At 48.2% G+C, this 21,400-nt stretch overlaps 1 long non-coding RNA gene across 1 annotated transcript; it reads left to right on the top strand.

Moving 5' to 3' along the window:
* The first annotated feature begins 13,122 nt into the window (after positions 1 to 13,122).
* On the top strand, positions 13,123 to 16,192 carry LOC122428249. The gene is made up of 3 exons (XR_006265676.1): positions 13,123 to 13,278; positions 13,688 to 13,972; positions 15,423 to 16,192. It is a non-coding gene; the product is annotated as an uncharacterized LOC122428249 (long non-coding RNA).
* The last annotated feature ends 5,208 nt before the right edge of the window (positions 16,193 to 21,400 follow it).

Genomic DNA, 21,400 nt, shown 5'->3' with positions numbered 1-21,400 from the left:
TCTTGCACAATTCCGTGAACTGGCCTCAAGGAAATGGGAACAAACTGACCCCAGAGTTGAAGATTGTACTTAAAACAATTAAGATGATGCTGATCAAACCACTGTGTGACCAATTTCCGGAGCTGCTCTGCACATCTCCCCCTCCCCCATACTCCCCTTTCCCCCTCATTGGCGGTGAGGAATTGGTTCTTTGGAACATGAGTCCACCTTCTCCCTAGGATTGCCAGCTTTCTTACTAAAGCTATCTTTCCTTTCACAGAACACTTGTCTCTCAGTATTGGATTCTTGAGTGATAGGTAGCCAAATGTAAGCGCAATAACAAAGATCATTTTCACTTTGTATAAATTTAATAATAACCTTAAAAGTCAGTGTCCTTTGTAAGCATCCATTCATTTATATACACAATCTGTCTTCACCAAGTGACCATTTTATGATACAGCCTTCACTTGATTCTGTGTGGTAGCAAAGGAGATAAATACAGTTTCTACTCTCTAAACTCACTGTCTACTGGCAGCATTGACAAACTATAGTGTGAGGGCCAAACACAACCCACCACTTATTTATGTAAATAAAGTTTTATTGGAATACTGCCAACGGCCATCCACCTGTGCATCATCTGTAGCAGAGTTGGGTAGTTGTCACAGAGAACTGTGTCCACAAATCCTAAAATATTGACTACCTAGCTCTTCTTAGAAAGTGTTTACCGACCCCTAATGTGGCAGGTCCCAAACTTTATGTTGCCTGAATATCTTTTTGAAGCCTGTTAAACTCAAGTTCTACCTGGAGAATTTCTAATTGAGTAGGTCTGCAGTAAGTCCAGAGATGTAAGTCCACAGATGTCTAGATGATTCTAAAGCAAGTAGTTCTGGGCCACACTTGGGAAAAACTATTTAAGAAATACAGACGTTAAGCAATGAATTGCAATTGAGGGAATCTTCTTTGCAGGATTAAAGTATAGTTCATGCATTAAACTCGAGTTTGACAGCCTGGTCCTTTTAGAAGTTTGCTTCAACTATTTGAAAGTGGCACCCTCTGGGTAAAACAATATTTTGAAAACAGATGTTTCAGAAAAAATTATGGGCAAGGGGTTATTTTACTCACCTTATCTTCCATTATGAATACATATAAAACTGCTGAAGAATTTGGTAATAAAGCCACACATCATTTTAGATTTCAGCCCTAGTCCAGACCAGCCAGGGTTCATCAGGGAGGCAAGACGGCCCCTTGGTGGGGAGGGTCATATCTGTCTCCACATGGAATCCTGAGCGGTGGGAGTGCAGGCAGCTGGGTGGAGGAGATGAAGGGATGCTGTGGGAATGGGGAAGGCATGCTGGAAGAATTGGAGATTCTCCTGGGGAGACTTGGCAATAATACTCACCACACAACCCCTCCTGCCTCTAAACTTTTCCCCACCAGCACAATCATTCAAACTTCCCTACTTTCTGAGCATGAAGGCCAATTCCTAGCTGGGCCCTGGCATCCCTGACACTTGTAGGATGTAACATAGAATTAAAGGTTAAGGCAGAAGAGAGACCATCTCCAAGGACTAGAGGAAGCTGTTGTGAAATAACTATTACCCATGATCATTACACTTAGCTCTGAGTTTTCTCAAAGCTACAGTGGGGGGAAAAAATGAATAAACAAGTCACAAACTCCTCGTATTAGCAAAATTCCCTAGCCATGGGTAGGGGTGAATCAGAGAATAAGAGAAGGGTCAGGAGGAGAGGAAATGTTTGTTTTCGAGGTTGCCCCCAGCAGCCCGTCTCCAACAGGCACCCAAGGGGATCTGTCATTAGGTGACCTCTGTTTGCCTCCATGGACAGCTCTGGTGGTTGATTTCAGTACTCTTGAGTCAGCTCAGAGTCATCTGGTGAATTCCGTCAACTTTTGCGTTCTAATCATAAGTATTTTAGAACATTACAAGATGAGACTCTGATGGCTTTAATTAGTAATTAAGTGACATCATGACTGGGGAGATTTTATTTTGAAAGTGAAGCTAGCCATCATGCAAAGTGAATTTATTTTGGGTCTCTCATAGCGTCTCCTTGGTGGCTTATAACTCTGAAGTCTCACAGAACGTGTGAACTATGTCCAATGTGTAAACATAAGCTTTTTAAAAATACTGCTTGGTTTCCAAATATACTTAACTGGAACTCTACATCTGAGGCCAAGATGGTCCTACTGTATAATTAGTAATGAATTGCTGTCTGCCTCCTTTCAATTATTTTCTTTCTGGTTATGTTTTGACAAACGCAGTATGTCCAACAGGTGGCCCATCTGACCCTCCTCACCAGAGTCCGTGACTGGCACATTCCACCATGACAGAGGCAAGGGGTTGAAAGCCTGCATGCAACGTATGCAGAAAATCAGAAGATACACTTTGGGCTGGAATGAAAGGCATGCTCGTTGCTCCAGGGACGGCAGGGGCATCGTGAGGCCAACACTTATTTATCCTGTGGAGAACAAGACTTCATACGTGGTTCCAAAGAAGCAGTGAAGGAGAAAACCCCAGGGTGCTCTTCTCCATTAACGGTTGTGGAAGGAGCTCACTTGACGGTGGAAAAGAGGTGATCACGGGTTACCTGCGTCTTCATGAGGTCATGAGTTATCTACCTCTCTCTGTTTCCTTATCAAGATTTGTTTTCTATGAACTATCTTATCAAAAGTCAAACTGAAAGAAGACGCCAATACAGGAAATGTCCAATTCTGTCCGTTGAGATGCAAGCCTGATAACACGCATGACCTAAACGTTAGATCTGTATTCTAGATCACATGAATAGTCACGGTGAAAAGTGACACAGACTACAATTAGACTCTTTACTCTCAGAACATTAATAATGTATTATTAGCAGTGTTAATGTGCTGAAAGCTTTTATATGAGAAAGGAAAAGCTGGCACCAGCCTACACTGTAAGATCATTAATGTCTCCAAGTTGACACATGCATACAAAAGGAGGGTGAGAAAAAAAATCAAGATTCTCCTCATTAAAATCCAGAATGGCTCAAATGATCATTAAAAGCCAAATGGGGGAGGGATAAGTTAGGAGTTTGGGTTGAACAGATACATCCAACTGTATGTAAAATAGATAAGCAACAAAGACCTACCACATAGCACGTGCGTGTGTGCTAACTTGCTTCAGTCAAGTCTGACTTTTTGTGACCCCATGGACTGTAGCCCCAGGCTCCTCTATCCAAGGGATTCTCCAGGCAAGAATACTGGAATAGGTTGCCATGCCCTCCTCCAGGGGATCTTCCTGGCCAGGGATTGAACTCCTGCCTCTTATATCTCCTGCATTGGCAGGCAAGCTCTTTACTACTAGCGCCACCTGGGAAGCCCTTATATATATATATATATATATATATATATATATATAACTGTATATATATAAATGTATATATAAAACGGAGTCACTTTGCTGAATACCTTAAAATAACACAATACTGTAAATCAACTATATTTCATTTAAAAATATTTTTTAATCCAAATGGTAAAGGGAGGATTCACAGAATATATTTCAAGAAAAAAATAAATAATAAGTCTCAGTCTACAGCTGGGTAACAGGGACATGCAGTCAACGAGACGACATGATCGGAGTGACACTGAATTGGTCTGGACCCTGAGGGCGTCCTGGATGCTATGGGGCGGGGAGCAGACCAGAGCAGCAGAGCCCTCTCCAGAAGCAGACCGCCAGGGAGCAGGGGGAGGAACCGGGGAAGAGCGGGGCCTTCAGCCGGAGGACAGAGCTGGGCTGCACGCCTGAGGGCCGTGGACTTCGTGCAGGTCAGGCGCGCAGCCCTTCTGTCGGGGCACAGAACTGAGAGCCGGACATCCGGGGTCAATGACCTGGAGACCGAGGCTGGTGGGTGGATGCCCGTGGGGCAGACACGGAGGGCCTAGATGGAGGAGAGGTGCAGGGTCGAAGGAGGCGATGGTCCTGCCTCTTCCAGCTGCTCTATAGCTGCCCTCTGGCCTGCAGAGTCCCACCTCTGCGTTTATAGCACCCTCGCTAGGGGGTGTCTGTCTGTCTGTCTGTCTGTCTGAGCTTCCTGGGCCTGCCATCGCAAATCACCACAAACTGAGTGGCTTTAAGCTACAGAACTCACAACTCTGGAAGACAGATCCCTGAAAGCCAGGTGCCCAAGGATCACATACAATGGCTCCAGGGGCCTCCCCCCTGCCTCCTCCAGCCTCGGGGATTCCTGGCGTCCCTGGCTCATGTCTGCATCCCTCCAGTCTCTGCCTCTCCCTCTGTGTCTCTTATGAGGAAACTTGCCATTGGCTTTAGTGCCCACGGGATAGTCTAGGATGACTTCCTCATTCAGAATGCCTTACTTAGAGACACCCACAAAGATCTGCCATGAACTTTTAAATGATACATTTTAATTAAATTAATATTCACAGGGGTCCCAGGGATTCTGGTGTGGACACACCTTTTTGGAAGCCCCCCCATTCAACTTCCTACATCTGCTTTGTCAACATTTAATGAAGCCTTTTGCTGTGCTTCCTCAGGGCAATGAACAGAGGCAGAGAGGTTGATCTGGGAAGACTGAGTCTTAGGGGACAAGTGAGGTAGAAAGATGGCTGGAAGGCCCAGGTGGCCTGGGTTGTGTCATTCAGGAGAGCAAGCAGCCAGAAAGGTGATCTCCAAGGCCATGGGAGCCAGCGATGGCCAGAGGGGCCTAGGAGCATCAGATCAGGGGACCCAGGCAAGTGCTGACTCCCTTGCTGTTGACATTGACTTGAGCTTCTCAAGTAAGAGCCCAGGGAGAAGATGCTAGGTATTTGCTTGAAAAGCTGGGCTGGGGACAACTAGGTACTTAATTGATGTGTCCTAACTGTTAGGGTTTCCCTAGTGGCTCAGCTGGTAAAGAATTAGTCTGCAATGCAGGAGACCTGGGTTCGATCTCTGTGTTGGGAAGATCCCCTGGAGAAGGAAAAGGCTACCCACTCCAGTTTTCTGGCCTGGAGAATTCCAGGGACAGTCCATGGGATCACAAAGAATTGGACATGACTGACTGACTTTCACTTTCCCTTTCCAACTGTTAGGGCTATAGAATTTTAAACTGATAGAGCCATAGAAGAAATGAGGTCTAAAATCTGAGGAATCCCTAGGAAATCCAGCCTGTGACATTTCCAAGTCTGTTTACTCTTGTATTTTGAACAGAATCAGCTTTGCGTTTAACACACAGAAAGCACAGTGATAGGTGGAGCTTGGACTTTTTCTTGGAAAGGGCGTGATTCAAGTCAACCCAGAGGCTGCTTGTGAAATCCGAGTGGCCAGAGCTGTCACGATCCAGCTCTTCCTCGTCCGAAGACCAGCTTGTTTGAAATCAAACCCATTTGTCATCCCACTGACTATTTTCCCTCCACTGCTTCACTCAGGTTGAACTGACCCTTCGGAAGGCACGGGGCCAGCCAGCAAGCATGAAAACATTCCTCCCTGGGGGTGGAGGGGGCGGCCGCATATGGAGGACCAGATGTGAGCAGAGAGAACAGAAGCTCTGCTGTGACTCAGCCTCACTCGGGAAGAACGTGCGTGGCCCCGGCGCTGGGTCTGTCCCTGCAGCCCTGTTTTTCTGCTCCTCCGGGATGTTTTGGAAGCCACTGAACTGCCCCGCCTCTGGAACGAGCTCTGCTGGACGTCATCCTGCTCCAGCGACTCTCCAACAGATACCGCAAACTTTCTAAACAGGACGTGTGGGTTCAGACCTGCTGGACGAGAGCCCCCAGGAGGGAGAGCAGCCATGTGTTTGCACGGTGTTTTGTTCTGTTTGTTGGGGTGTCATTGCTTCTCAACGTTGTGCTCGTTTCTGTTATACAGCAGCATGAATCAGCCGTCCGTGTCCATATATCCCCTCTCTGTCGCCCCAGGGCATTGAGTAGCGCTCCCTGTGCTATGTAGCAGGTGCCCATTAGTTATCTATTTTATAAGTAGTAGGGTTTGAGCTGCAAGGAGACCCAACCAGTCCATCCTAAAGGAGATCAGTCCTGGGTGTTCACTGGAAGGGCTGATGCTGAAGCTGAAACTCCAATACTTTGGCCACCTGATGCGAAAAGCTGACTCATTTGAGAAGACCCTAATGCTGGGAAAGATTGAGGGCAGGAGGAGAAGGGGACGACAGAGGATGAGATGGCTGGATGGCATCGCTGACTCAATGGACAGGAGTTTGGGTAGACTCCGGCAGTTGGTGATGGACAGGGAGGCCTGGCGTGCTGCAGTTCATGGGGTCGCAAAGAGTCGGACACGACTGAGCAACTGAACTGAACTGAGGGTTTGTGTGGTTTGGATTTTTGTTGTTTGAATGTTCCACTAGTGACCCAGAGATTCGCCTGAAGCACTGAGTCCACTGGACTAAGGTGACCGTCCAGGACAACCAACACCCCCTCCCTGCCCCCGGGAGAGGTCAGTGTTCTGCCCAGGTCACCAGCGAACTCACTAAGACTCCAGCTCCTGATGTCCAGGTATTTTTCCTCCCACAGAAGGCTGCCCACAGCCTCTCGGGGGAGAAGCAACCCTAAGACGGGCTTCCCAGGTGGCTCAGTGGTAAAGAACTCTCCTGCCAAAGCAGGAGTCACGGGTTGGATCCCTGGGTCAGGAGGATCCCCTGGATGGAGGGGATGGCCACCCACTCCAGTATTCTTGCCCAGAGAAGCCCAGGGACAGAGGAGCCTGGCGGGCTACAAGTCCATGGGGTTGCAGAGAGTCCGACACGACTGAGCACAAGCACGCACACAGCCCTAAGAAGGGAATTCAGAAACTCGGCCTCACCCAGGCGCACCTGATCCAACCCCTGCAGAGGAAGCAAAGAAACAAAGGATGTTTGGTTTGGAGAAAAGGAAAACACGACTTGCTCATACGTGAAGGCGGTTTACGAGTCAGAAACCCACGAGTTCGAAAAATAGCTTGTGGCCAGGCTGGGAGGGCTCAGACAGCAATAAACTCTTCCTGCGTAAATTCCAGGGATCTTAGGGGCATTCGTTACAGGGAGTATTGAATAGAGCCTCTGGATCGCAGCCAGAGGAGCCCGGCCAGGGAACTGACCTGCTCTCCCTTCAGTAAGCTGGAAGCAAACGCAGTGAGTGACACCATCCTCAGTAGTCTCCAGGCCCCCCGGTGAGTGGGAGCGGGGAGCCATGTGACCCCAGTGCAGGGGTGCTCAGTCCTGAGAACAGAGTCCCCCCGGCACCTGCAGGCCCTTCTCTTTCCAGAAGCAAAACTGGACTTAACCATCTCCACTTGGCCGTCCACCGCACACCTCCCCAGTCATCCCACGTGCCTTTTATAGAGGTTTCAGCTTTTGCCCCAGGATCCAAGTAAACTTCTTTCACTACATTTTATCGTTTCTATATTTTTTACTTTCTTTTCTTTTAGAACAGTTACCCATCTTTTGCTTGTCTGTTTTTCATGACAGAGAACAGGCTAGATGAGTTTTTTTATAGAACACATGGCTTTCTGGATCTGCCTGATTGTCTCCTCATTATAACATTTTGCAGAGGAATGCTACATAGGTGAACTGGTTGCAGGGCATGGTTATCTTTTCTAATGGGTTATATGTCCTCTGGGAGACCTTCAAGCCAGCGCCTGTGTCATTCTCCTGTCAGTCCAGGAGCACTCCCTTGGTTTCTGAAATCAGATGTTCCAGGCGCAAACTGTGCCTCCCTTACCTGCATAAGTCATGTCTCCCAAGATCCCTGGTTCCCTTTACTGGGGAATGGTGTTTAGAGACCAAGGTGTGGGTGCTAGGTGTGTTCATTGGTCCTGGGGTGTCATTGTATCTTGCCACTATTGGTAAAGAATCTTCCTGCAGTGCAGGAGAGCTGATCCCTGGATCAGGAAGATCCCCTGGAGAAGGGAATGGCTTTACACTACAGTATTCTTGCCTGGAGAATCCCATGGATTGAGGAGCCTGGTGGGCTACAGTCCAAGGGATCACAAAGAATCAGACATGACTGAGTGACAAACACACTATTGGTGACAGGTAATCAATACACTTGTGATCCTGTCTGATACCTCTAATTCAAACCCAATACCATGGTTCTTCCTCACCTCTGCCATTCCATATTTGTGTCTTTCTTCTCCCACAGTGAGTGCCCTGGAGCCCAGCAAGATGAATGCATTTGCTTACTTTATCTCTCCTACAATATTCACAAAGTAACTTAAAAATTGCAGGGGTTTCCCTGGTGGTCCAGTGGTTAAGAATCTGCCTCCCAATGCAGGGAATGTGAGTTTGATCCCTGATCAGGGAACTAAGATCCCACATGCTGTGGGGCAACCAAGCCTGTGAGCTGCAACTACCGAGCCTGCATGCCACAACTAAGACTCAACACAGCTAAATAAATAAGTAAAAATTTTTAATTGCAGAATTTTGGCAGCCAAGCCACTATAAATAGCAAATCTCCTTAGCAACATTCAAAGTTACTTGAATTAATTCTTTTCTCCTGTACAATTAAGATTACCAATTTGATCCACTGCTAAATTCATTTCTTTATCTTTTTATTCAATACTAGAGTTTGCAGCTTCTGTATTAAATTTTGTTTTTGAATAATAAATATGTATGGCATGAAGATCACAATTCTATGAAAAATTATATGCAAACAACTATTTCTTCCTTGGAGTAGGAAATGACAACCCACTCCAGTGCTGTTGCCTGGAAAATTTCATGGACAGACAAGCTTGGCAGGTTACAGTCCATGGGGTCACAAAGGTCAGATACAATTGATCGTACACACACGTGCACATCCCTTTCTTCCATTCCTACTCTCTACCCCATTTTTATTCAATCCCTGTAGGTCAGCACTTTTACTAAATTCTACTTTATTTTTTCTGAAGCTCTTTTTTCATAAATATGCAAATATAATCATATATTTTTACTTGTTCTTTTTAACAGTCTTTTGCATCTTAACATCTTCACTTAATAATATATCCTGGAATTCATATTATGTTAATTCTTAATGATCTCCTTATTAATTTTACTGAGCATATTATTCCATTGATTGTCAAGCCATCTCATTTCATTGTCTACACACATCAGTTGAGAAGAAAATTGAAGTTGTGAATAGCAGAGGTTAGAACAGAGACCAGAGAATGGTGATAAATAGAGGTAGGTCAGATCCAGAGGGTAATTTGACAGAATCTGATGCAGCATTAAGCACAAGCTGGAATCAAGATTGCAGGGAGAAATATCAATAACCACAGATAATGCAGATGACACCACCCTTATGGCAGAAAGCAAAGAGGAACTAAAGAGCCTGTTGATGAAGGTGAAAGAGAGTGAAAAGGCTGACTTAAAACTCAACATTCAAAAACTAAGATCATGAAATCCAGTCCCATCACTTCATGGCAAATAGATGGGGAAAATAATGGAAGCAGTAAAAGAGTTTTCTTGGGCTCCAAAATCACTGCAGTGACTGCAGCCATGAAATTAAAAGACTCCTGGGAAGAAAAGCTATGACAAACCTAGACATTAAAAAGCAGAGACATTACTTTGCTGACAAAGGTCCGTCTAGTCGAAGCTATGGTTTTTCCAGCAGTCATGTATGGATGTGAGAGTGGGACTATAAAGAAAGCTGAGTGCCAAAGAATTGATGCTTTTGAACTGTGGTGTTGGAGAAGACTGTGGAGAGTCCCTTGGACTGCAAGGAGATCAAACCAGTCAATCCTAAAGGAAATCAACCCAGACTATTCATTGGAAGGACTGATGCTGAAGCTGAAGCTCCAGTACTTTGGCCACTTGATGCAAAGAAATAACATTGGAAATGACTGTGATACTGGGAAAGATTAAAGGCAGGAGAAGAAGCGGGTGACAGAGGATGAGATGGTTGGATGGCATCACTGACTCAATGCACATGAGTTTGAGCAAGCTCCAGGAGATGGTGGAGGACAGGGAAACCTGGTGTGCTTCAGTCCATGGGGTCACAAAGAGTTGGACGTGACGGAATGACTGAACAGCAATACAGCATTCCCTCTGTGTGGAAGGAAAGGCTTCAACAGGACAAAAAGAAGAAAGGGTCCCCATAATGTCCAAGCAGTGGGGTTCCTTGCAAGCTCAGAATGGGTCCCAAAGAGCTGCCAGACTGAGTGGAGGACACAGTCCTACACAGCAGATTAACCAACCAACAGGATGCAGTCAGATCCAATGAACGAAGTCAACTTTGCAGATTAGAATTTTGAAGCATTTGTGTAGGATTACTTATGCAAATGGCACAGCAACAGAATAATAGCCACAAAAGCAGGGGTTCTCAATTAGGATGTCTGTAAACCCTCTGAAATTCCTTGCAAAATGAATGGATTTTAGGAGAAAGCATGCAAAATTTTCAGCAGGTTTTGAAAAGGAGCTGTAACTTAAAACCTTCTTTTAAGGTAAGGAACAGTGATGTGGGGGCCAGAAAACTAATGGATGAGCAGATGGCTGTGGCCGCTGAATGGACTGTCCCAGTCAATGCAGTCAGTGAGGGTGACTTTCCCAGGCTTCATCCCATGTAACCATACAGGCTTTGCATGCATTAGTTCGTGCATCTCTATGAAAGTGTTAGTTGCTCAGTCGTGGCTGAATCTTTGCAAGCCCATGGACTGTAGTCCACCAGGCTCCTCTGTCCATGGGATTCTCCAGGCAAGAATACTGGAGTGGGTTGCCATGCCCTCCTCCAGGGGATCTTCCCAACCCAGGGATCGAACCCATATCTCCTGCATTGCAGACAGATTTCTTGACCATCTGAGCCACCAGGGAAGCCCCATAAGCATCCCTATAGCAAGTGTTTATTATTAGTCCTGTCCCAGAGGAGACAGGCAATCCCAAAGCCATGATATTGACAAGTGGTGAAACATCTATTTCTGCTTTATTGACTATGCCAAAGCCTTTGACTGTGTGGATCACAATAAACTGAGGAAAATTCTGAAAGAGATGGGAATACCAGACCACATGACCTGCCTCTTGAGAAACCTGTATGCAGGTCAGGAAGCAACAGTTAGAACTGGACATGGAACAACAGACTGGTTCCAAACAGGAAAAGGAGTACATCAAGGCTGTATATTGTCACCCTGCTTATTTAACTTCTATGCAGAGTACATCACGAGAAACGCTGGGCTGGAAGAAGCACAAGCTGGAATCAAGATTGCTGGGAGAAATATCAATAACCTCAGATATGCAGAAGACACCACCCTTATGGCAGAAAGTGAAGAGGAACTAAATAGCCTCCTTGATGAAAGTGAAGGAGGAGAGTGAAAAAGTTGGCTTAAAGCTCAACATTCAGAAAACTAAGATCATGGCATCTGGTCCCATCACTTCATGGGAAATAGATGGGGAAACAGTGGAAACAGTGTCAGACTTTATTTTGGGGGGCTCCAAAATCACTGCAGATGGTGACTGCAGCCATGAAATTAAAAGACGCTTACTCCTTGGAAGGAAAGTTATGACCAACCTGGATAGCATATTAAAAAGCAGAGACATTACTTTGCCAACAAAACCAAAGTCAAGGCTATGGTTTTTCCAGTGGTCATGTATGGATGTGAGAGTTGGACAGTGAAGAAAGCTGAGCGCCGAGGAATTGATGCTTTTGAACTGTGGTGTTGGAGAAGACTCTTGAGAGTCCCTTGGACTGCAAGGAGATCCAGCCAGTCCATCCTAAAGGAGACCAGTCCTGGGTGTTCATTGGAAGGACTGATGCTGCGGCTGAAACTCCAATACTTTGGCCACCTCATGCAAAGAGTTTACTCATTGGAAAAGACCCTAATGCCGGGAAGGATTGGGGGCAGGAGAAGGGGACGACAGAGGATGAGATGGCTGGATGGCATCACCGACTCGATGGACATGGGTTTGGGTAGATTCCAGGAGTTGATGATGGACAGGGAGGCCTGGTGTGCTGCTATTCATGTGCTATTCATGGGGTCATAAAGAGTCAGACACGACTGAGTGACTGAACTGACTGAACTGACTGAAGCTGATATTCCAGCCCACACCTGCCTAATTCCAGAGACCACATGCTGAAATCAGCAGCAGACCACTTCTCTCCAGTCTGGCCACTGCTGAATTACCCTGTCAGTCCTGCGTACCTTCCTTAGAGACTGAAGAGTAGCAGGCCCAGAGAAGAGTGGCCACACAATATGAAACTCACAATCTTGTCACTGAAAAGACCGATCCAGTGCCCTTCCCAGACTCTCCCCTCCAGTCAGCCACACCCCCGCAGCCTCACCCTGCCAGCTCCTACATCACAGGGCTCCAGCAGGCAGAAAAGGCTGGAGATCTTGAGCCCACCTGGCCCACAGGAAGGATGCTGCGGCCACCCAGTTCTGGCCAAGTCACTGCCTTCACCCACTGCTGGAAACTGGATTCCTTGGGTGGGTCTGCATTCTGAGTTCCTTGGTAGTAGAATTTTTTCAGTTCTCTGTCCTGCGTCTGGACCTTTCTCCACCCTGCCAGCTCTCTTCTAGGAAGACTCAGCCTCTCCACCTACTGACCCAGATTCCCACCTGGGTCCAGACCCGGGCTATGATAAGCACGCCCTCTTCCATCGCCAGCTCTGCTACATCACCTGCCAATCTGTCTCTTGCTATATAATGTTCTCAGTGTCTGCAAAGTGAGCTCTTCTTACAAAGCACATCATGTTAACAATCAAGAAATTTATGTCAAAGCCAAATGACAGTTTATCACTTTTTAAATTTGTTATAAGTACTTTTTATGAAATGCCCACATCGTTATTACTTCTCTATCCTGCAAAGGAGAGAGTGGGCCATCTCTGCCCCTGCAGGACTGCCCTGCAAGTTCAGAGTTCCTCATGAATATTGACGTCGATAGGGAAATAAACACCACTGATACTGAGGCATCTGATGGGAATACAGTTAATAACAAATGGAAAGAATTCACTGACTGGAAATCGTTACAGCAAAACCTTGTGACTCCACTTTTATTTGATTGCTTGTTTTCTGGAAATTGGTCTTTTTCCATGACTTCTCTCCGGAGGGAAGTTAGGAATATTTTTCAATATTTAATAAGGAATCATCTCCTTCTTGAGGACATCTTCGTGTTTCAAATCTGGTGCTGGGCCTCAGCTGAACAAATGGGATTTTTCCATTAGATCTTTTTAGAGAAAACTCAGATTCTGTGAGTCTGGAATCAGCCTGGAAACTCGGCCTCTCCTGATAACACTGCCATTTAGGGAGCTGGTTAGCAAGAATGTTACTAGCACTTACTCTGTGCCAGGGACAGTTACAGGCTCATGTAGCTGCAAACACTAACTCACGTGACACATTCCCCTAGGCGCAGGAGCTTCACCATGTTAGAGGTAAGTCTGTGAACCTGGGCCTCCACACGTAACTTAAAATTCTCTAGAAGTAAAATTTGCTTTTAATGGTAAGCTGTCTCAAGTCAAAAATATGTTAAAGATGGTAATTGGAAGTTAGAGGGAAAGAACGATAATTGAGGGGTGATCTCTAACGGCTTTCTTTTGGGGTGATGAGAATATTCTGGAATCAGTGGTGATATTCATACAACTTTGTGAATATTTTTTTAAAAACGGATTGGATGGTACACTTTGAGGGGGTAAATGCTATAGTGTGTGAATTTCTCTCTATTTTTTTTAACTTAACAAGAGAAAAAGACAAAAATGCAACAATTCTCGTCCTCTGTCTCATGTTCCAACCACCCGGGCCCCACACTAACCATGACTTTTTCCCCTTTGGCCTGCAACTCAGATGGAGAGGGAGGAAACAATAAAACTGAAGAAAGAAGGAAAGCATAATGGTGCTGCAAGAGCCGCCAGGGCAGTGGTCTGCACTTCGCGGTGGAAAACAACTTTTGGCTCCCGGAAGGGTTCTCCCTGTTCCTGGCCTGACGCCCTGCCTTGAAGCCCTTGGTTTGGTTTTAGCAACATTCTCCAGGCGGCTACCAAGCTGGGCCAGCCGGACACGCCTGCTGCTTAGTGAGACAGCGGGGAGAGGCCACAGACAAGCAGAGGAGTGGAAAACGTCCTTGCCGAGGTACACACAGCCTTCAGGAGGAGACAGTGCTGGCACATGGGCAGATGCGCTAGAAGCCCAGCCTGGGAATGGAGGGAGCAATGGGTCCTACTAGGACCCCAGCAAAGCTTGCCAAAGTAGCGCCATCTGCTTGGGGTTTTGAAGGATGATTAGAAGCCCACCGGGAGGACAGAGAACATCCTGGAGAACGGGGCTGGGGGATGACCGTGCGTGTTTGGCGCCAGTAAAAGCATATATGCCTGATAGTGGGAGAGGTCAGAAAGGAAGCCACGCTGAGAAGGGGACCTGGAAACAGGCTTTTAAGAAGGTGAAACGGGAGCGTGCACTGTGAGCCTGAGAACAACCCTCCGGAGGGGCGGACGCTGTTCCGGGGAGGAGGGAACGAGGTGCGGCCAGAGATAATTCTGTTCACATCCCTGTCGGGGCTCCTGGCTTCAAGACAGGGATCTCGTCTCATGTTGGAAGAGCTGGTTTGATGTGACTGTGGGTCTTGCCAGTAGAGGCATCCTGGGGACGACATAGGTTCCGAGCTCAGGGTTCAGGTCAGCCTGGACAGAAAGAGTGGGGTCGGCCTGACTGTGGGCACGGAGGCTGTGAGGGGAGGAGGGGGGAAGAAAGGAAGAGGGTAAGGATGGAGCCCTCAGGGGCAAGGAGGCAAGGAGGCCTCACGATGGAGACGGAAAAAGAGAAGGAATGGACACGGGCCAGACGGGGGAGGAGGAGAGGTGGAGCGCTCCAGGGGACAGACCGCGGGGAGGGTGGGCACCGAGGATGCAGGCTCCGGGAGGCCCTGCAGGTGGGCATGATGACGGATGGGCAGGACCTCAGCAAAGACGGGGGCCATGTCCAGCGCTGGGACCATCACCGCCCCACACGCATCAGGATGGCTCCTAGAGAAAGAGCTAGTCTCCGCTCTTCCTCGGAGAAAAGGATGCGGCCCAGACGGACCAGGTGGCCTGTCAAACACTGGGCCCAGGGCCAGGGGGACCTGCCCTCCTGACACATTCCCCTCCCCTATTCGCTCACATCTCAGAGTAGCTACTTTCCTGGGCCAAGTCTGTGCTTCTGATGCAGACCACAGAGGGGGCCCCAGAGCAGAGGGCTGGTGCACCAAGTGGCTCATGTATAAAGAAGCATCTTACAGACCGCGTTCCACCCGGCCTGCAAAGCTTCTCCAAACACAATGACGGAAAATGCGTTCTGGAGACACTTTGGAAAGTGGGATTTTCTGAAGTTTACAAAAGGATTTGTTGAGAAAGAATGAGCCATCACTGAAGAAGGGTAACTGTGTGTGGTTACACGAGATTGATAGCGTAGCGATCACACATGCTCACACACTCACACACACGTGCATGCATGACAGCTTACGTGTAGACCTCCTGGTGACCCCTCACGCGATCACCGGCGGGGGGGCACTCTGTTATTCTGACCTGCATTCTCCTTCTTCTAGGCTCTGATCATCCCAGGCCGTCTCAGCGGACATCATTCCCAGTTTAAAACCTCAAGACCAGGCTCAGCTGGTGGCTCAGTGGTGAAGAATCTGCCTGCCGAAGCAGGGAACACGGGTTCGATCACTGGTCCAGGAAGATCCTACACGTCGTGGGATAGCAGCTCACGCACCACAACTATCAACCTTGTGCTCTAGAGCCCAGGAACAACAACTACTGAGTCCTCAAGCTGCAACTACTGAAGCCCGTGAGCCCATGAGCCCGTGAGCCCATGAGCCTGTGCTCTGCGACCAGAGAAGCTGGTACAGTGAGAAGCTGGTACAGAGTAGCCCCCTGTAACTAGAGAAAAGCCCGTGCGACAAGGAAGAGTCAGCGCAGTCAAAAATAAACAGATACTAAAACAAAAAAGCCTTATGGCTATCTGAAAAGAAATCGGTTAGACTTTGATCTGAAACTATTCAGAGTCCCACTGACATTCATTTTTTTTTTATTAATTTGTTTTTTAACGTCAAAAACATTTCGTATTGGGGCATAGCTGATTAACAATCTTGTGGCAGTTTCAGGTAAACAGTGAAGGGGCTCAGCCATATATATACTTGTATCCATTGGGAGGTTTCTACCAGGCTCAAGTCAATCAGAGAGCTTTCCGAATGAGCTCTCCTGCCTGCCCGGTGGGCTCAGAGATGACTGGTAGATTAGGAAGTGACCAAGAGACATTGCTTGTGCTTGGGCTTCGCTGGTGGCTCAGATGGTAAAGAGTCTGCCTGCAGTGTGGGAGACCTGGGTTCGATCCCTGGGCCAGGAAAATCCCCTGGAGAAGGAAATGGCAACCCACTCCTGCACCCTTGCCTGGAAAATTCCATGGATGGAGGAGCCTGGTGGGTTCCAGCCCATGGGGTTGCAAAGAGTCGGACACGACTAAGCAACTTCACTTTCCTCACAAGAGACACTGCAGCCCTTCCTCTGTCTTTTTATTCATCAGGGTCTGCTCCCCCATGTGGTGGGCACTGCATGCCCCACTGGAGTCCACACTGAGCCAGGATTCCTTGTGGGGCAGAAACGTGGACATTCAGATGCACTTTCTGCATAAGGGCATTAACCACACTGTCCTTGACCATGGCAGCTCTAGAGAGACCCTGTAACCTGATCTCATGGTGACCTTCACCTAGGCACCCCCAGAAGCACTTGAACACCCCAGCAAGCCTTGACAGGCCCTTTTCAGAAGAATCTGATTCAGTTCGTGTGGTGGGACTCAGGAGTCCACAGTTTTTTAAATGCTCCGAATGATTGTTCCAACCGCAAGTGTGACCTCTGGCCTCCTTTGGACACAGGCTGATGTCAAGGTGCCAGTACAATGTCTTGTTTTAAACCACCTGCTAGTCTTGGGGCTGAATTCCTCACCCTTTGAGTGTCTGTACACTCCATTCAGCCCACAGAGAGTTGACATGACTTGTCACCCTCCTCCAAGATGTTTTATTATAGAATGGTAAAATAGGCAAGAGTGGCAAATAGCTTTCTCCTTCCTGGCTCAGAGGATCTGCTGCCTGCAAGACTTACTGCTGAGAGTCTGAGCGAGTGAGTGAAAGAAAGAAAGTGAAGTTGCTCAGTGATGTCCGACTCTTTGCAATCCCATGGACTGTAACTTACCAGGCTCCTCTGACCGTGGGGTTTTCCAGGCAGGAATACTCAAGTGGGTTGCTATTTCCTTCTCCAGGGGATCTTTCCAACCCAGGGATCAAACCACACTGCAGGCAGATGTTTTTACCATCTGAGCCACCAGGAAAGTCGCATGAGTGAGTGAGACCCCACCACAAGGGCCGGAGAGGGGCCCCCAGCCTGAGTATGGAGTTTCCCCCATAAAGCCCAGCAGGGGGAATGCATTTGGGAGTAGAAGGAAGAGAAGAGAATGAATGCAGTCAGTCTTGTCCGGTCACCAGTCGGACCTACCGTCTCACTTTGTCTTCACATCATCCCACCGCAGGGAGGGAACCCTTGTTCATTCGCTCAGGCGTGTCCGACTCTGCCACCCCATGGACTGCAGCATGCCAGGCTTCCCTGTCCTTCACTACTGCCTCCCGGAGCCTACTCAAACTCATGTCCTTCAAGTCGGTGATGCCATCCAACCATCTCATCCTCTGACGTCCCCTTCTCCTCCTGCCCTCCATCTTTCTTCAAAGTCCAAAATCAAGGCAGCACCATGCTGTCTCTAAAGACGCTGAGGGAGGGTCCTCTGAGAGTCTCCCAACATCTGGGGGCTCCAGGAGTTCCCTGCCTGCGGCTGCGTCACCCAGTCTCTGCCTCAGTTCTCACATGGCCATCGTTTCTCTGTACCCCGCCCCCCTTGTCCTCTCCTCTTCTTAGAAGGACAGTGGTCACTGTATTTAGGACTGTGGATGAGAAATGTCACCTCCCGTCTCAGTAACCAAAGGATGTTGCCACCATCAAGCCATCGGCCGCTGCAGCAGCCCCCCAACTGTTCACCCTGAGGGGATTCAGGATGGAGAGAAGCAGGAGATTGGCCGAGATGGTTAGCATGTGTATCAGAGGAATGATTTTAACTTTTTTTATTGAAGTGTAGTTGATTTACAATATTGTGTTAATTTCTACTGTACAGCAAAGTGATTTGGTTATACATATACATGTCTGTATATAATCTTTTTCAGATTCTTTTCCATTATACCTCATTACACGAATAGCACAGTTCCCTGTGCTTTACAGAAGGACCTTGTTGGTTATCTATTTTATATGTACTGGTGGTGATGTAGTCTTTAAGTTGTGTCCGACTCTTGCGACCCCATGGACTATACAGCCTGCCAGACTTCTCTGACCATGGGATTCTCCAGCCAGTAACACTAGAGTGGGTTGCCTTATATATAGTAGTTTATATCTACTATATGCCCAGACTCTTGCATTTTCCCATACATAGAAAAGCACTAGATTCATTTACTTGAGATGCCTAGTTTTTCTTTGATTAACATCTTGATGCTCCAACTACCGATTTTTGTTGCAAAAACTCCTATATATCCTAGCTCCTCCATCACCTCTTTGGAGGAGTCCCTCAGAGCTTTTCTGAGAGGCTGCCTTCCAGGCTTCAGTCCTCGACAAGTCCACCAAATAAAACATAATTGTCAACTCTTAGGTTGTGCTTTTTTTTTTTTCACTCAACGAGGTCCACTTGAATCCAGGATAATCTCTTCTCGAGATCCTTAACTAGTCACATCTGCAAAGACCCTTTTCCAAATAAGTTCACAAAGTTCACAGGAACCAGGACAGAACCAGGGAGGAGGGTGGGGATCACCATGTCACCCCGATTTCACAGAGGACATAGGAGGAAAAGTTACTGATAAGGGTACAAAACTGGAAAGAAGCAGCTCTCAGGGCTGGTCTGTGTGATCGTGAGTATGCGTGTTTGTTCTAAAGAAGGAGAAAGAGAACTCCCAGACATCTGATGACACCCAGAGCAAAGTTCAGTTCCCAGAAATGGCATTTGTTTTGATCCTCCTAGAACTAGGGCGCTTATGTAGATTCTTTCGGTCCATAGACTGTAGGCCACTGTCCAGGGCAGGGCCTCCAGCAGACAGCCACCATCCCAGCCAGGATCTGTGACATTGTCCCCAGTGACCGCACCGTGAAATAGAAAGATGCTGCTTTAGCAAACACACACACACTGGTGATTCTTCATGAATAGGCAAGGATGCTTCCCATGCTAATTAACCAAGACTCACAGGCAAGTCTCTCAACCTGGGGCTCACAAGGCAGCCTTAATTTATGAGGACTGATCATAAATCCTCATTTAATGCAAATCATTCCACAGCTTGTGGGGAATATGTCAGCTGTCACCAGCACCCGGGGGCTTCGCTTCGCTGCCTCCAGTGAGTTGAGCCTGATGCTTGGAGAGAAGGCATGCGAACAAGCCCTCTGGAAAAATTACAGAAATCTAGGAAGAGACATCCGAGATCTCCAGACCACTGATCCAAGACTGAAGGGCTGACAACAGAAAATGTGACGCTAGCAAGATGGATCCATCAGTGTGCTCTTGCCGCTGAGAGGCAGAGGGAAGTGGGAGAGAAGGAAATATGGAAAGTTAATTAACCTGCCAAATTTAGAATCCTTCACCTGTAATTTGGAGGCAGAAAGAGATGACAGGGAAACAAAGAAGGAGAAGCATTTCTCACGTGCAAAGAGCATTTAGCAGCTGACTCTCCAGTCCCAGCATTGGACCTGAAGACACGTGTGTGCTAAGTCACTTCGGTCATGTCTGACTCTGTGACCTCATGGACTGTAGCCCACCAGGCTCCTCTCTCCATGGGATTCTCTAGGCATGAATACTGGAGTGGGTTGCCTTCTCCTCCTCCAGGGGATCTTCCCAACCCAGGGATTGAACCCGTGTCTCTTATGTCTCCTGCACTGGCAAGCTGGGTCTTTACCACTAGTGCCAGAGGACAGAGAAATTAGGAGACAAGACAGAAGACATTCTACTCCTCAGGCCATGCTTCTGGGAGAAGCCGGGCTCCAACACAGCTCACCCCATTATACCCAAAAAGTAGGTTTCCCACTAAAAGCTGCCAAGTTTCCCTCTGACTTTAATCAATACCAGCTGAGGACTCCGCCTGCTTCCAAACCCAGTAGCCGGTCTCCGAAAATATTGGTGTAGATCTTAGCCTGGGCATCGGGTTAGAGATGGTAGAGCTGAGTGGTGTCAGATGGAGCTTCGGGTTCATTGTGTGGCTGCTTCTGCAAAGATGTGCAAGCGTGACAAAGCAGAGCCCAGAAATTGGTTTTCAGCAGTCGGGGGCCACCTCTAATACCGTTAAATGAATGCTCGAGAATGTTACAGACACAGGAACGGTATCTGTCCAAAACACTTGCCATTGCTGGTGTGAGTCCACATTTTCGATCTGATTCACTCTCCCATACTGCTGCCCCCAAGGATTCTGCTTCTGACCATCTCCTCGGCTCTTGCCAAGGGGCTAGCTGCCAGGCCTCTCACCGATCCACCCCCCACCATGGCCAGACAGATGCCCCGCACATCCTAGTTTCCAACCGGGTCCCTCAGCTGTCCCAACAGAGCGGATGCCCCGGTGCCTCCCCGGCCTGCACACCTGCTCTTTCGCTTCAGCTCCTGGGGGGTGGGTTTCAGCTCCTGGGGGGCGGGTTTCAGCCCCGCCATCCGTTCAGCCTGGATTGGAGGATGTCACCCCCTCTTGGGTCTCAGGCTCGCCCGCCATCTCCACTTAATCCCCTCTTTGTCTTCCCCTTCTCATTTCTTAACTCATCTGATCCCTTTTTCCCCATCGCCCACCCTCCACCACTGAGGTCCTCTTTGGAGACTTTTCCAGGAAGCCCCTGACCGCTGTCTCACCACCGGGGTCCCAGTGGAGACCAGTCCTCCTGGCATTGCGCCCACGTGCCCACGTGCCACCCGAGAGCCTCCCTGGCTTCTAAGCCCACAGAAGGAGGGAGGCTCAGCGTGGCTCCCAGGTTGTCTGCAGTCCCATCCGCCCTTGGTCTCATCCACACCACATCCGGGAAATGCTAACCATACACTTCCTGCCTCAATGCCACCTCATGGCCCTGCCCCTGTCCACCTTGCCTGCCCCCTGCCTGCACTGCCCTTCTCTCCATCACCTGCCTGACCAGCCACATCCATGTAAAATGCTTTCAGGCTTCTAACCTGTAAAGTCTTCTCTGAACACCACCACCCCCACCCGGCCACTGCCCGGCAACAAGGTCAGTTCATTTACGCCCCCGTCACCACTGGGCTGTCTCAAACCCCACAGGTACGCACTGCTCTATTTAAAATGGAGAACCAACAAGGACCTGCTGTATAGTGCAGGGAACTCTGCTGCGTGTTATGTGGCAGCCTGGATGGGAGCCGGGTTTGGAGGAGAAGGGATGCAGGTACATGTATGGCTGAGTCCCCTCACTGTTCACCTGAAACTATCAGTTCAGTCGCTTAGTCGTGTCCAACTCTCTGCGA

Source organism: Cervus canadensis, chromosome 2 (genome assembly GCF_019320065.1).
Source record: "Cervus canadensis isolate Bull #8, Minnesota chromosome 2, ASM1932006v1, whole genome shotgun sequence".
Classification (NCBI taxonomy): Eukaryota; Metazoa; Chordata; class Mammalia; order Artiodactyla; family Cervidae; genus Cervus; species Cervus canadensis.
Note: the sequence above shows the minus strand (reverse complement) of the source record. Positions and strands in the feature narration are given on the sequence as shown.